This window comes from Stegostoma tigrinum, chromosome 28, assembly GCF_030684315.1.
Source record: "Stegostoma tigrinum isolate sSteTig4 chromosome 28, sSteTig4.hap1, whole genome shotgun sequence".
NCBI classification, from domain to species: Eukaryota; Metazoa; Chordata; class Chondrichthyes; order Orectolobiformes; family Stegostomatidae; genus Stegostoma; species Stegostoma tigrinum.
Genome location: NC_081381.1, coordinates 9,322,488 through 9,339,469, shown reverse-complemented (window position 1 = coordinate 9,339,469; position 16,982 = coordinate 9,322,488).

The following is a 16,982-nucleotide window of genomic DNA, read 5'->3' as shown; positions in this document are numbered from 1 at the left end:
CTGCTTACATGAACAGATTTCTGTGAAGGTGAAAAGGAATTTCTTACTCTATGCAAAGCAAATGTTGACACTAAATGAAAATTACTCTTCATATTAAACAATATATTCTCCTGCGCTTTCTTCCATAATAATGAACGCAAGGATGTAAATGGTTAGCAAAAAGTAAATGTACAAATTTGTACATGCTACTGACTACCATCCACTTAAAAAGGTCAGACTGGAATTTGCATCCAGCCTTCAATATCAGTTTGTAATTATCTTGCATTTTAGCACCATGAAATAAACAAGGCTTTTCCCAAGAACAATACAAAGGACATACTGGAACAAGTGATCAAAAGATTGCTCAAGGAAGTCAATATTAAGGAACATCTGAAAATGAAGAGTGGTGTTGAGAGGCTGAGGGGATTTGGAGAGGAAACTCCAGCTCTGAGGGCATCAGTCCCTGAAGGCACAGTCACTAGATACAAAGTGAGGAATGTTGAGTCACCGTCACGACTGCTGGATCTTCCTGTTCCGAAGAAGATTTATGAGAATGTTGCCAGGGTTGGAAGATTTGAGGTGTAGGGAAAGGCTGAATAGACTGGGGCTAATTTCCCTGGAGCATAGGAGGCTGAAGGATAACCTTCTAGAGGTTTATAAAATCATGAGGGGCATGGACTGGATGAACAGCCAAGCTCTCTTTCCTAGGGCGGGGAGTCCAAAACTAGAGGGCATAGGTTTATAGTGAGAGAGGAAAGATTTAAAAGGGACCTTTTGGGTTACATTTTTATGCAGAAGGTGGTAAGTGTATGAAACGAGCTGCCAGAAGGAGTGGTGGAGGCTGGTATGATTACAACGATTAAAAGGCATCTGGATGGGTGTATGACGAAGGTTCAAGAGGGATAGAGACCAAATGCTGGCAAATGGGAGGATATCTGGTCAGCATGGGCAAGTTGGACCAAAAGATCTGTTTCCATGCTGTATATCTCCATGACTTTAAGTCACACCAGACTCGATACATTAACCTGATTCTCTCTCCACAAATGCTGCTAGCCCTGCTGAGTTTCTTCAGCACTTTATATTTGGTGCTGGTTCTTTTACGTGCATGAGAAGTGTGAAAATATCGAGCAATCCCAGCTTTACATAGAAGCAAAAATAGGCACATAACACATGTACACACAAAAACACATTTTCTGTCACCTAATATTGTAATATGAATACAGTGACTGTTTATACACAACAGAGTACCCACAGTCTTCTCATTCATAAAATATTCCTGCTCACGTGGGGCCCAATATCTGAACCACAGGGTTTAAAGGTTAACATTATGATGACTGCCCATGGATCACAGTCATGGTGGTGAATAAAAGAATATAGGGATTGAATTTGGGATCCTTGTGGGGTCAGGTGCAGCAGAAGCTTGCAGTCCAGGCTGGCCTCATGTAGATCGCTGAGGGAACATCACTCTAATCCCACTCTGATTAAATCAAACCAGGACTCTTTGTGTGTCACGATCTTCTAGAATTCCCAAATTCTGGAACAGCTTCTGACCAAAGTGAGGTGCACATTGACAGGTTTTGTTAAATGGAATGACACAGAGAGAGTGGTAAGAGAGGGCATTTCAACTGGAGCTCTGTTGGCTCACACTCCAGCTTCATGTGACCCAACTTCTCCATATCATTGCTCCTTTTGCACACGCTCAGTAGCTATAGTTAGGTTAAAGATCTAATTCCCTTGACACTACAATTCCCCTGAATAGAATGGAGCACATAGAGACCAACTGTTCAGGAAGGAGGGATGGAGGAGGTTTCCTAGAGTAATAACTGGAATGGGTGGCTTGTCTTATAAGGAGAGCTAGGACAGGCTGGGCTGTAACCCCTGAAGTTTAGAAGAGTAAGAGGTGACTTGACTGAAAGATACAAAAATCTGAGGGTCTCCACAGGGTGACTGAAGACAGGATATTTTCTGTTGAGGGAGAATTGAGAAATGGGAATCATTTTTGAAAACAGGTGAGGAGAATTTTCCCAGGCCCCGAACAATGTGGACAATGGTGGGAAAGTTGAGAAAATCACGAGATTGTGATAAGGAGCTTCTCAATGTCAGGACAAACCACTCCCACCATCCAATTAAGAGCTTGAACAGTGAGACAAAATTCTCACTTGTGAGCAGCAAGAAGTTTATTTGCAGGCGTTAGCATCTCATAATTTCCTAAGCTCACCTCATTAAGACGTAGTTTCCATTTTCCTGCCTGTTCTGTTGAAACAATATCCTAAGAATTCCCGACATGAACATCAGAGCATTTGCCTCATGACTCCAGCTAACTACCTGCTCCTCCAATCCTCCATCTTGGATACTGAGACCAACATCTCAGGGGTAGTGACTGACTATGCTGCTGTTCACTCACATTGGCATGTGACACATTCCAAACATATCACATCATCAGGACACATGCTTGATTCAGTTACAGTACAGGCCCGTACTTTACTGAACTGCTGCTGCTAGCACTGGGTATGTGCACCAATCTCATGCATCGAACCACACTGCATCTCAGAGCTGTCTGCTTTAAACTATTAACCACCACCAGTAAATCATCTGTGCAGCCAATCAGAAGTTTATATTAACTGCAAAAGGCTTGTAAACTATTAAAGATGAGGGGTTGGTAGGGAGAGAGAAAATGGGCTAGATCAAAATGGACTTGGAGGGGAAATGAAGCACTGTATCCCATACCTCTCTCTAAAGGCATCAAGAGCATTGATGGATACAATGTGCTCCCTCTTCAATGACACCCAGGCAAAAACATAACCATGGAAGAGGGGCAGGCAGTCAGCAGATATGACCCCACTGCCTGGGCCTGTTTGTAATCAGCCTAGCCAGTACCAGGAGCAGACCCACAAGGAGGCACTCCGGACTGCCCAATGCCCTCTGCTGGATCTGTTTTACAGCATCATAGAATCCCTAATCGAAGCAGGTCATTCGGCCCAATGAGTCCACACTGACCCTCTGGTAAGCATCCCACTCAAGCTCACACCCTACCCAATCCCTGTAAGCATGCATTTTCCCATGGGCAATTCACCTAACCTGCACATTTTTGGACTGTGGGAGGAAACAGGAGCACCTGGAAGACACAGGGTGAATGTGCAAACTCCACACAGACAGTAACCTGATGGTGGAATTGAACCCAGATCCCTGGCAGTGTGAGGCAGCAGTGCTAACCACTGAATCATGGGCCACCCAAAATATACTTTTTTCTACTGAGAAGTGATATCACGCACAACTGAGCAACCATCCCATCACTAAAATTACTGTGATTCTTTCCCCCCATTTATTTACCATAGATGCTGCCAGACTTGCTAAGTTTCTCCTATATTCCCTGTGTTTGTTTCAGATTTCCAGGATCTGCAGGACTTTTCCTTTAACCAATTTAATATTGGTGTGCGCGTCCTCACAAGTCCAAGATGTGAAGTTTTGGCAACAGGTCATAGACACGTACAGCATGGAGACAGATCCTTTGGTCCAACTAGTCCATGCTGACCACGATCGTAAACTAAACTAGTCCCACCTGCCTGCGCTTGGCCCATATCTCTCCAAACCGTTCCTATTTATGTACTTATCCAAATGTCTTTTAAATGTTGTAACTGCAACTGCATCCACACTTCCTCAGGAAGTTAATTCCACACACTAACCACTCTGTGTAAAAAAAGCTGCACCTCATTTCTTTTTTAAAATCTTTCTCCTCTCAACTTAAAATTATGCATCCTTGGTTGTAAGGAAATATTTCATCTATGTCTTGCTCTTTGGCAATTCTCTTAAATTTGTAGCCACTCGTTGCGGACTGTCTAACGATAGAAAGCCAATTCTCCTCAAATTTTCATAATTTTGAAACCTTTGGTCACAATTCCCCTCAATCCCTTCTGCTCGGTGAACAGCAGTCCTGCTTTTCCAGGATAGAAACCTGACGGTGGAATTGAACCCGGGTCCCTGGCAGTGTGAGGCAGCAGTGCTAACCACCGAATCATGAGCCACCCAAAACATACTTTTTTCTACTGAGAAGTGTTATCTGACATTGCATGTATCATCTGGCAAACACTGTGTATATTGTATAATAGTTAATCTTGGGTAAACTTTGTCCCAAGATGATTTTTGGCTTAAAATGTTGTAATTTTCCTGTCGTATCCTGAGATAGGCGATCTTGATTTTTCCAAGATCAAAGCCTACAGCTCCAAAGTGCACCCCATTTCCCATTGAGCCCAGGACTATTCACATACTTACAAAAATGAACCAGCAGGTTGGAGACCCTGTCTAGGAAAGCCTACTGCCAATGTCCTTGCCCACAGTGAGCTATTTGCTTTGAGTGCACTCCGATATTGCCTTTGCGGACAGCCTATATCGCAGTATTCCAACGAAACAAACAACTTCCAAATGACTTTCTACAAAAGTGTCTCTTTTCATCAAGACTGAAGTTCAGTGATGGTACAATGACCACAACATTGGACACAAAAATAATATTAAATCCACCACAGCTGCCTGTAAATTTATATAAAGTCACATTCATAGAGATGTTCAGTACAAAAACAGACCCTACAATCATATAATTTAGCTGGAAGGAACTGTATTATGTATTTGGGAACGTTTTCAGCATTTATTAAGAATTTCAGAGGTTAAATTCTATTTTAAAAAATAATTCACACTTTTGGGGGTAGGCAGAAAGATGTTCTGTATTTTTTGATTCTATTGTAGTTATTTTCCAATTACTGTGTATTTCTGAATTCAAATAGAAGATTATTTAGATCAGTTTCCACAATTAGATTCCAAACAATAATAAAAGATAAACCAGGTTCATGCTTCCAATAGATTTGATGACTTTCCATTACAACAATCACGATTAACCATTTCAATGAAAACCACAAATACAGTATCAGAGCCTTAAACTGTTGTTATTTGGAAGATCAGATTATGAATTAACATATTTAAAACTAAATTTAGCATTATTTTTCATTCTGTTTGCACAAGACTAACACAAGCTTGTAAACTGTTGTGCACAATACATATCAAGAATCAGTTGGAGCGTGTATCTAAAAGAATAGTGTGGGGAAGGGGAGATAACAGGCAATGATTTGTGAGAACTAGATTGTCTGAATCGATATTTTGGATGATGCAGAAATGATAAACTGAGAAAAGTACCCTTCCACAATACGCCCTTCTCAGTAAATCGCCAAGAACTATCTTCTAAAGAATTCTAGCATTCCAACACCTCAACGCTGTCATGCAGATAATAATGAGAATTCAGTGACTGCGGGACCTTTGAGTAAATGTAGCAGATTTTTACTGAAAGACAATGACCCACATGTAATGAGAATTCAAGGTTGGATTTCTTTACTTCCGCTGAAGGTCTCATAAGGTCGCACAATAGAAATGCCTTAGAGAGGAGAAAATGGAAGGTAACTAGTCTGTTCTCTCAGTTACTGAATGAAGAGCTATTTGCTGAACAATATAGACAGATTCCATAAATGTCTTTTCAACAAGGGAAAAATGAGTACAGTGACAAGGGTTGGAACTCAAACAAAAGAGAAGAAAAATAATTGAAACCAGAACACAGATTAAGCGTTTGGATTGTAATAATAGAGATGTATTCCTAAGTAATGAACCTGCAGCATTCTGAAATTGAAGACACAGAAAATAGGAAATGTCACATGGATTCCAGAGTGCTATCATCTTTAAACAATGAATTTACTTAATCAAATAACAATGAAGCAGTCAAGAGTACAGGCAATCCCCCCAGGTTGTGTACAAGTTCTATTCTCCAGTTCATTCGCAGGACACACATTCATACAGCAAAGAGTCAAAACACAATACTGGACAATATAAAACAAGCTTTTGTAAATACAAAAAATGTTCTGATGTCAGACCTTTAATATGAATATTAATACACTCCTATATGGGAGAAGGTCATACATATGAGTATTCATAAATCAGACATTCGTAAATCAGGAGCTGATTGGGAATAAAAGAGTTAACTCCCGAAAACTGGTGATGGGTTACAGCGATAATGGGAACTGCAGATGCTGGAGAATCCAAGATAATAAAATGTGAGGCTGGATGAACACAGCAGGCCAAGCAGCATCTTGGGTTACAGCATTCATTCTAAGACTATAAGAAACAGCAGCAGAAGTAGGTTATTCAGCCCATCAAGTGTGCTTGACCATTCATTCAGATTATGGTTGATCTGATAATCCTTAACTCCATTTTTCTGCCTTTTCCCCATAACCCTCGATTTCCATGCTGATTAAAATCGCAGCCTTGAATATCCAATGACAAAGACCGTGTACAGAATGATTGAGCCTCGACAGCTCTTTCAGGTAAAGAATTCCACAGATTCACTATCATTTGAGAAAAGAAATTTGCCCTCATCTCTATTTTTAAATGGGTGAGCCCTTATTCTGAGATTATTCCCTCAGGTCCTAGATTCTCACACAAGGGGAAAGAACCTTTCAGCATCTACCCTGTCATGCTCCCTAAAAATACTGGACCTGCAAACAAATCTTTTATGGTTCATTCATGAGGACATGCAGAGCCCCCTGCCTCCTACAGCTCAGCAATCTCACACCATTTAGACAATATGACTTGGTTTATTCTTCCATATGGAATTCTATTTGTCAGGTCATATTTATTTCCTTTTTCAGCCTCCTTATGACCCTTTATAACTTACCTCCTGAACTATTTTTGTATCATCAGCAAATTTAGCAACCATTTCTTCTGCTCCCTCATCTACCTCATTTACATAAGTTAACATGCGAAGGTCCCAGCAATAGCCCTTTGTCATGTCAGTCATTCCATTCTGCCAAACAGAAAATGGCCCAGTTATACCTATTCTGTTTGCTGTTAGCCACCTATCTTCTCTCCATAACAATATATTATACCCTACACCATAAGCTTTTATTTTCTTAATGTGGTGCTTTATCAAAAGTCTTCTGAAAATCTAATTATAGTTCATCCAATGGTTCCCCTCAAATTGGTTAAACATAATTTCCCTTTCAGAAAACCATATTGACTCTGCCTGATTATCTTGAACTTTTCTAAGTGCCCTGCTTTAATATCTTTAATGACAGCATCTAACATTTATCCTACAATAGGGGTTAAGCTAACTGGACACATAGGTTGGAACCCTACCAGCTCCTTGTATGACATGGGCACTGGCAAGTCAGCTGAGGAAATAGTTGAAATTGGCAGAAATATGCTTCCCAACGATGAGAGAAGGAAGTCAGGTTGTCCACCCAAGTGTTGAACAGTGAGTTGAGAAACTCATTAGTGAATGATGAGAAGTTCATTTGTATGCATTAGCACATCATTACTACCTAACCTTTAATGCCCTGATAAAGTCCATCCTGGCTGGGCTACTTGTTCCCCCACAGCTCCAACAATTCGTTCAGTACCACCTCATGGTGATTTCATGTCATTTTCTTGAGTTCCTCCTTCCCTTCCATTTTCTGATTTACATTTTGCTCTGGCATGTTAATTATAATCTCTGCAGTAGAGATTGATGCAAAATACCTGTTTAATTCATCAGCCATTCCCCTATTTTCTCTGACTAATTGCCCAGACACAGCTTGTATAAGACCAACACTCACCTCCTTAACCTTTTTCCCTTGATCTCCTACCCATCTTTGTATTGTTGTTTGATTTTTCCTTAGCATTGTTGCTACTGTTCAAATTGTTCACATTAACTACAGATGTTGGGATCTGCCTTTTGAAGTTTTCTTTGTATCAAATGATCTATTCTGTGATTTTATGGGAAGTGGCCATCATTGGCTTAACCAACATTTAATGCCCACCCCCAAGTGCACAGGGTCAACTACATAGTGGGTCTGGCATCACTTTTCTTCCCATAAAGTATGTCTGTGAACCAGATGGGTAACCATCTTTATCCCAGTTTAAAACACTAGTCTTAGACCTGCTTTTCTCTCGTTTAACTGCATGTTAAATTTAAAATAAACTGATTGCTACCAAGAGAGGATACCTTCACTGTCAGGTCATGAATGAAGCCTATCTCAATGCACAACAGCGGGTATGGTTTATCCTGCTGTCTGGTCAGCTCCAGAATGGGCTTTTCTAAGAATTTACCTATAAAACATTCCGTGAACTCTTTAACAACCTTTTAATCTGGCACTTTATCAAATACTTTTGCCTATTTGATTTTTCTGGACTAAATACAAATTAAAATTTCCCAGTATTATTGCTGAACTATTCTGACAAAATTTCATTACTTCTTCCTTTTAGAACAGAGAACATTACAGCACAGTACAGGCCCTTTGGCCCTCGATGTTGTGCCAACCTGTCATACCGATCTTTTGCTTCTGTCTTTACGAAAGAAACAAACTTTGTAGTGAATGAAACCTTTGAAGAGCAGGTGTGCATGCTGGAATGGATAGAGATAGAGGAAGCTGATGTGCTGAAAATTTTGTCAAACATTAAGATTGACAAGTCACCAGGCCCGGACCAGATTTGTCCTCGGCTGCTTTGGGAAGCGAGAAATGCAATTGCTTCGCCACTTGCGAAGATCTTTGCATCCTTGCCCTCCACTGGAGTCGTACCCGAGGACTGGAGAGAGGCAAATGTAATTCCTCTCTTCAAGAAAAGAAATAGGGAAATCCCCGGCAATTACAGACCAGTAAGTCTCACGTCTGTCGTGTGCAAGGTGTTAGAAAGGATTCTGAGGGATAGGATTTATGACCATCTGGAAGAGCATGGCTTGATCAAACACAGTCAACACGGCTTTGTGAGGGGTAGGTCATGCCTCACAAACCTTATCGGGTTTTTTGAGGATGTGACTAGAAACGTTGATGAGGGTCGAGCTGTGGATGTGGTGTATATGGACTTCAGTAAGGCATTTGATAAGGTTCCCCATGGTAGGCTCATTCAGAAGGTCAAGAGGAATGGGATACAGGGGAACTTAGCTGCCTGGATACAGAATTGGCTGGCCAACAGAAGACAGCGAGTGGTAGTAGAAGGAAAATATTCTGCCTGGAAGTCAGTGGTGAGTGGGGTTCCACAGGGCTCTGTCCTTGGGCCTCTACTGTTTGTAATTTTTATTAATGACTTGGATTAGGGGATTGAAGGATGGGTCAGCAAGTTTGCAGATGACACAAAGGTTGGAGGCGTCGTTGACAGTGTAGAGGGGTGTTGTAGGCTGCAGTGGGACATTGACAGGATGCAGAGATGGGCTGAGAGGTGGCAGATGGAGTTCAACCTGGATAAATGTGAGGTGATGCATTTTGGAAGGTCGAATTTGAAAGCTGAGTACAGGATTAAGGATAGGATTCTTGGCAGTGTGGAGGAACAGAGGGATCTTGGTGTGCAGATACATAGATCCCTTAAAATGGCCACCCAAATGGACAGGGTTGTTAAGAAAGCATATGGTGTTTTGGCTTTCATTAACAGGGGGATTGAGTTTAAGAGTCGTGAGATCTTGTTGCAGCTCTATAAAACTTTGGTTAGACCGCACTTGGAATACTGCGTCCAGTTCTGGTCGCCCTATTATAGGAAAGATGTGGATGCTTTGGAGAGGGTTCAGGGGAGGTTTACCAGGATGCTGCCTGGACTGGAGGGCTTATCTTATGAAGAGAGGTTGACTGAGCTCGGTCTCTTTTCATTGGAGAAAAGGAGGAGGAGAGGGGACCTAACTGAGGTATATAAGATAATGAGAGGCATAGATAGAGTTGATAGCCAGAGACTATTTCCCAGGGCAGAAATGGCTAACACGAGGGGTCATAGTTTTAAGCTGGTTGGAGGAAAGTATAGAGGGAATGTCAGAGGCGGGTTATTTACACAGAGAGTTGAGAGGGCATGGAATGAGTTGCCAGCAGCAGTTGTGGAAGCAACGTCATTGGGGTCATTTAAGAGACTGCTGGACATGCATATGGTCACAGAAGTTTGAGTGTGCATACATGAGGATCAATGGTCGGCACAACATTGTGGGCTGAAGGGCCTGTTCTGTGCTGTACTGTTCTATGTTCTATGTTCTATGATCTCAAGCCCACCTAACCTACACTATTCCATGTACGTCCATATGCTTATCCAATGACGACTTAAATGTACCTCAAGTTGGCGAATCTACTACCATTGCAGGCAAAGCATTCCATTCCCTTACTACTCTCTGAGTAAAGAAACTATCTCTGACATCCATCCAACTGCGTGCTTTTGGTTCTGGGGTCTCTATACTGCTCGCACACGTGATTTCTAATCTTTATAATTTCTCACTTTTACGTCCTAGTTTCCTGGCCTTAGATGATCCCATTTGATTATGTTAATACTATCATTAATTAACAGAATACTATGTCACAGTACATCACAAGATCCATTGTTGCGTCTTTTCCTGTACTCTTCAATACTGAGATCATTCTGCAGCTATGTCCCTGGAGTGTCTTTTAGATTATACTTATTTATTTCTATTTGCACTCACAGTTCATCTGTTTTGTTTCAGAAGCTGTGTGTGTTCAGAAACAGAGCCTTTAGTTTCAGCCTTTTTTTAATATTTAGTCTTATCAGCCAATTTGTACTATCTTCTTGTGCCATAGTCTTTACCTTTTTCTTTTTAATACCTTCCTCTCTTGACTTTCTCTACTCTTTGATTTACTGTATTATCTCAAATGTACTTCCTCATGCCCACCACTTAGTCTCACTCTCTACTACTCTAGCTATATGACTTGCTGGAACATTGGTGCCAGCATGGTTCAGGTGAAGTGCAGTGTTACAAATCTGGGTTTATCCAGTACTGGTACCAGTGGGCTTGGAATCAAAGCCATTTCTCCAACTGCTGCCAAACAGTCATGTACTCATCTGTCTAATTTCATTCATTCAACATCAACTCATCCATGGCTCAGATAAAAACTTAAGAGTTATAACTTTTGAGGTTCCGCTCTTAAATTTAGCCCCAGCTGCTTTTATCTTTTATCAGAACCTCATTCCTATTGCTACCTCCCTGATCACAACCACTGGCTCCTTCCTCTCCCATGGAAAGTTCTTACCCGACCCTGAGCATATATCCTGAACATTTCCTTTTTTTTTGGCAATAGCTCTCTTCCAGTCTTATCTTAAATTTTAGAGTCTGTGGAAATTAAAATCCTTATCAATTAGTGCAACGTTTTGATTTTCACTTTTATTTAGATATATATTTTCTAATCAACTTGTACAGAGATATTATTACACACCTCTAGAACAGGTGGAATTGGGGCTCCTGGCTCAGAGTAGAGTCACTACCACCGCTCCACAACAGCTCTCACACCGGCGGTGCAATGTGCAAGAGAGCAGTGATTTCATTAGGCACAGAGCTGTTACCATGTAGATTTCCTTCTCTCTACAGTCACTGGTTTCTAGTGATTTGTCTACCATTGAAACATCACATAAAGGCATTAAGCTAGATTAACTATTAATGAGGAAAAAATGCATCCCAAACTTTAGGCAAGAATGATTGTTCATGAAATAACCATTCCCTCTAATCTATGTAGCTAATAACACAGTAAAAGAGAAGATCTAGCAAGCATATCCTTTGCAACACCATCTTTTAAACCGCGAGACAGGAATTTAAAGAAACAAAGTCAAACGTTTGAAATGTGCAGAGAAATTCTTGGGAAACCAGAACAAGCAAGTTAGGGATTGCTGTTCTTCTCCAAAGCTCAGTAATGTGGGATTCTTCAATCAATTTCAAATGAATAAGGAGGAGAAACAGAGACCCTGGCAAGTGAATAGGCATAAAACCTGCTGGATTGTCAACAGCTTTTTAACTGACTTCACCAATCCGTTTAAAAAGAATCTCAATGCTTTAACTGAGAACAACCAGTGCATTCATTTGTCAGTTTCTGCCAATGAAACAAACCAGCCTATTAGCTTGGAAACCTTAAGAGTTTAAGTTGTTTCTTTCTATATTGTGCAGGAAGAAAGGAAGTTAGGATATGGAAAAGCTTGAAGTCTCTGGTTTGTCTGTTCCACACTCACCCACTTCCAAACAGATAATCACTCATCTGAAATCTACACAATTCTATTTATCAGGAGACATTTTTACTCACCGAAGGGCTTTCTTGAGTTTTCACAAGGGCTCCTTTTGGCTTTCAGGAGCTCCTTTTTCATTTGCATTGACTTATTTAGCAGGTGATGCAATCAGGTAGTAACAATACCTCTGTACTTGTGTTGATGTATGGGGCATTTGGGCTTGCACAGAAACAGAATTAGAAGAATTCATCAATATCCTCAATAATTATCAACCATGCCCCCAAATAAATACAAAGCCATAACATACAAGGAAAATATCGATTGGATAGAAACCACAATATTTAAATCGTACAGGGCTATAGACATAATAAGCATCTCAAGTTCATTCTCAAATTAACTGATGCACACAAAAAAGCCATTACCTAGAACATATTTTCAAGGTTGGTAAGGATAGTGAACACATTTTCATTGCACAGTCATTAATCTGGAACATTTTAACCATGCAGTTACTACCCTTGTCACAGCATCACAGATTTCAGCCTGATTTCAGTGGAACAATTTTCGCCATGTTCCTTACAATAGCATCTGCTGCAATTTTAATCCATATTGTGGCTCTTAAACATTGAAACATGCAAACTGCAAGTGAGAATAGGCCATTTGGCCCATCAAGCCTGCTCCACCTTTAACATGATCATGGCAGATCTTCTATCTCTACATGATATTCCTGCTTTCTTTCCATTATTCTTGAGGCCTGAAATACACAAAATGTATACTCCATCCTTAGATTTTCCCCTGAGTCCCTTTCTCGGCCATGAGGGAATGTATGCTGCCTTAATGTATAGATTCCACATTCATTTATGAACAATTTATTACCCAAGTGATTTTTCAATCATTCCTGGCTTTCAGTTAGCTGGCTGTAGTCGACTGTTTAACAAATAAACAGTTCTGAAAATATGGATGTGCCTCAAAATGTGATCATTTTCATCATTTTCAAATAATTTTGAAAATTCCCAAAAGATTTTACTCTCCCAGATGTAAACACTGTTTCCACATCTTCAACTCAACTTTTCAGAGAAACCATGTAAAATATTATAAAACTACTGAAAACGCACAAGGCAGTTTATAGATAAGTTTAATCATGTTGCTTTTGAGGCCTGTCATTTTTCCTGGTGTTACAATTACCATCGTAACTTTCCATTCTGTGCCTGATTTCCACTTTATTTCCATTTTGCTGATTTGACAGCTGCTTCCCAAAAATCAGTCTGTTTTATCTACGTCCTAAACCAAATGCAATGTTGCCCACTCTGTTAAGCTTTTAAGTCCTGAAGTAGAATGCTATCTTTCTCCATCAGGCAACAAGTGCTTTTGAATTGTGCTCAGAACATTAAAATATTTGATCCTGGCAAATATTGAAGGGTCAAAACGTTCACAATGGTTGGCTGCATTCTGGCCCCTTTCTAATCTATTTGTCACATGTATACAAACAATGTTAATTTCCAACAAGAATGAGGATAAGATCTTGATTCACACTAATAGGCAATGAGGGTATCAAGTTTTCTAACTTACCAAAATCCATTTTAAAATGAACCAGTACAAGTGTTATTTCAAGGAAGTGACAATGAAGTGTTCAGAGCTGTGATTAATAGTGAAAGCTTTCTTTATGGATACTGTGGAATTTCATTACTATTTATTCAAACAATAAAATTTCATGAAAACAATGTAAGATTGTACTCCAAGTTAACTTATCTTTGGTAAACAAAATTACACTAAACACCAAAGTTCTTCATTTTAAAGTGGGTTACTACAATGCAAATGCATTCAAACCCAAGGTCATAAACCTAGACTTTATGACATTCATTACAGGTGAACTTTAGAATGCACAGAATAATTGAAAAGACTGGAGGAAATGATGCATTTAAATGTGAAAAATATATAGGGAAAGTAAAAAGATAAAGCTTAATTAACTGACTGGTATAGGAATTATTGACACCTGAGTTTTTACTTAGGATTATCGGAATGGTAAACACCAAGTAGCAGATAACACAGCGAACCAGAACTCAAAGGAGATATTGTTTGAATTGTTGGAGTTTCATTCAATGTTCAAGAGGTCAATGTGAATAACTTCCTGCTGTACTGTGTCAAGCTCAAGTCTGATTGCACTTTCCTGCAGATAGAACCAACAGTGGAGGCAACATGCACTTGAATGAACGTGCACTTTATTTAAGCATAAACTTTTCAGTCTATTGGATGCATGCATTATTGTTCACTATTCGCCTAGGGAGAACACTACACAGAAGGAACATATGAAATGGCTTTGAACGAATGTTTCAGCTGAATAGTTGTATTGAAAATTATGGAAAATTCTCTTTAGGATTAAAGGAATTGTATTTCAGAAATTTCTTAATTGTTATTTCCTGCTGATTTCCAGGAAAGTTTGCGTCAATTGTAAATCTCTCCACCACCAAATGGGTTTCCTATGGCATCGCCTATTTGACTTTGGAGCAAAGCACTTTTGCTGAGGCATGTTATACTACATGGGAGAAGCTCCATGTTTATCAGCCAGACCTCCTGGTTATGACAGAGAAAGAGGCCATTTAGCCCAAAGATACAGTCACTCATTTTAATACTACCTCCCAGCACCTCATTTCTAAAGGTAATTAGACAGGGTAGTAGAATTATGTTGTACGCATTTGGAACCATAGAACCACAAACAGCGCAGAAATCTTTAGGCTAGTTGGCCTAACAAGTCCACACTGCCCCTCCGAACAGCATCCCACCCAGACCCATTCCCCTAACGCTGCATTTCCCATGTCTAACCCACCTAACCTAAACATCCCTGGACACTATGGGCAATTTAGTATGGCCAATCCACCGCACCTGCACCTCTTCAGACTGTGGGAAGAAACCCATGCAGACACAGGGAGAATGTACAAACTCCACACAGGCAGTTGCCCGAAGCTGGAATTGAACTCGGGTCCCTGGTGCTGTGAGGCAGCAGTGCTAACCACAGAGCCACCTTGGCACCTTCCATCTGGATGTTCGTTCAGATTGGCTCCATTCACTTTAGTCATATCTTCAGTCACACAGTAAGTCAGTGTGAGCATCATAACCAGCAGCACTGTGATATGGTTAGGAGTAGTTCTATCTGCATTGGGACACGCACCTGGAGTGGTGGTGGAAAAAGGGTCTTCACTGGGCCTGAGTCAACTGCAGAGTCATACAACTTGAACACCTACAGCTACCTGCAATATTGGACTCAGAAATTCAGTGACAGTGCTAACAACATTCTTCATCTTCAAATAAGACACTTACTCCTTAGAAACCTATGGCAGTAAGGGTTCATGAAAATAAATCTGTAGTATGACAGAGATGATCATCGTCTTACAACCAAAACATACAGCATAGGTTCCAGTTCGGAGCTATATTATTGAATTTCTAGTTACCTGCTTACTAAAATTACACAATTACATTGCATAGTTCAATACAAATTCCAGTCTGCTCCCTTTCCTTCCTAAATATCTCCCCCTACTTAAAGAAAAACACGAGCCCATCCTCATTTTTCATCTCCTCTCTAAATTAACAATTTACAAATGCTAGCTGAAGAAATGAACCCCTTTTTTAAAATCAACTTGTTCAGAGATGTTATTATACTCTTCTGGAGATGTGATTGAATCCAGACTGCTCAGGTCAGGGGTAGGGGCACTACCACTGTGCCACAACAGCCATAGAACAAAACCTTAGATATTTTCTAATCAATCTTGTTAAGAGATGTTGTGATGCATGTCTAGAGCAAGTTCTGCCACACAAGCCCTCAGTCTGAGAGCTGAAAAGTAAAGTGTTGAATTCAGACCACCTGCACAGAATGACCAACTCAATTGGTTCAGTTTTCAATTGTTTCTTTTAGGGAAGGAAACCGCCATCCTTGCTTGGTCTGGCCTACATGTGATTCCAGACCCACAGCAATGTGGTTGACTCTTAACTGTCCTCTGTGCAATTAGGGATAGACAATAAATGCTGCTCTAGCCAGCAACACCTTCATCCTGTGAATGAATTTTAAAAAAAAACTTGATTCTGTGCTGCAGACTTGTATTTCAAAGATTTCAATTACCATTATTCCAGTTAGCACGTTCCTGAATCCACTGACCACAATCAAACAGAGTACAAAATATGACCAACTTGACCTCTGCTTCTCTTATTACCCAAATCACTTCAGACTACAAAATGGGATGATAAGTGTATTGTGACGATGTTTAAACAGCCTCTATATTTCTTCACCATACCAAAATAAGAACCGTATGTTGATCAGTTTCAAGTTGCAATCTACATTCAATTGTCTGAGGATTTCTACATAATGCAATAAATCAGCAACTGAAGCAAAACCCATAACTTTACTTTTATTAGACACAGTGCCTGTTTCAATTCAACAAAATAGGTGACAGCAATTCTCCAGTTCACTTTTCAGGGCAAGGCTTTAACCAATTAAGTGTCAACTTGCCTGGTTTAAAATTAAAACAAAGTTTGACTTATAATATTAGTCATCATTAACCCATGTAATCGCCATTGCCTATGAATCTGCACTGGATTCAGAGATATACAGCACAGAAAAAGATCCTTCAGCCCATCAGGTCTGTGCTAGTCAAAACAACTGCCTATTTTAATCCCCTTTTCTAGCACTTGGTCGATAGCCTTGCACACCTTGGCATCACAAGCGTACATCTAAATATTTATTGACGGCCTTGAGAGTTTTTGCCTGTTGCACCCTCACATGCTGTGATGCCAGCACCTGCTGTTTGGAAAAATTTTCTTTCCTCTAAATGTCCTGCTCCTCATATGTCCCCTGGTCATTGATTCCTCCAGCAATAAGACCATAAGACATAGGAGTGGAAGGCCATTCGGCCCATCAAGTCCACTCCGCCATTTAAATCATGGCTGATGGGCATTTCAACACCACTTCCCTGCACTCTCCCCGTAGCCCTTGATACCTTTTGAGATCAAGAATTTGTCGATCTCTGCCTTGAAGG